Raw genomic sequence first — 808 nt, forward strand, 5'->3', positions numbered from 1 at the left:
TTGTTTGGTGGGTGTGGGGGGGGGGGGTGTGTTTGTTTTTGTTTTGTTTTGTTTTAAATCTACCCTGGCCATCATTTAGTCTAGCTACAAAGGAATCTCAAGTCTTTCTAAATTTGATGCTCTTCAGTGCCTTACAGTTCTGCAATCACGCGTACATCCTACACCAGCCACGCGTCTGCTAAAAACATACTCAATAAAGGTTTCCTTCCTTCGCATGGGCTTTGCTTTTGCTCAGCAGAAACCACTGACAGTAGCAAGTCCCAGTTCTACACCAGACCACCTCAAGCTCAGTATTTGTTGAAGTTTACCTGGCTGACTAGCCTGCTTCATTTAATGCTTTTGACTTAACTACTTCTGAAAAAACAGGGCCATTTGGTGTAGGCACCATTACTGCATGAGTCTTTGGCCACACCATATGGGTTGTGACGAGATCATCTTCTCGGTCTTTTTTTTTTTTTTTTTTGAAAAGTACAAGGTTGTCATACTTGACAACATTCTACAATGAGACTGGTTTGGCAGACAATGGGAGAGCAGTGAATATTTTCTACCTGGACTTCAGTAAGGCTTTTGACTGTCTTCCACAAGACCCTCATAGAGAAGGCAATGAAGCAGAGGCTGGAGGGTCAGTGAGGTGGACTGAAAAGTGGCTGAATGGCTAGGTCCAGAGGGTGGTGATCAGTGGCACAAAGTCTAGCTGGACACCAGTAACAGGTGGTGTACACCAGAGGTCAATAACTGTGTCCAGTCCTGTCTAACATCTTGATTAATGATCTGGACATCAGTAACAGGTGGTGTACACCAGAGGTCA

This window comes from Cariama cristata, unplaced genomic scaffold, assembly GCF_000690535.1.
Source record: "Cariama cristata isolate BGI_N322 unplaced genomic scaffold, ASM69053v1 scaffold8329, whole genome shotgun sequence".
NCBI classification, from domain to species: Eukaryota; Metazoa; Chordata; class Aves; order Cariamiformes; family Cariamidae; genus Cariama; species Cariama cristata.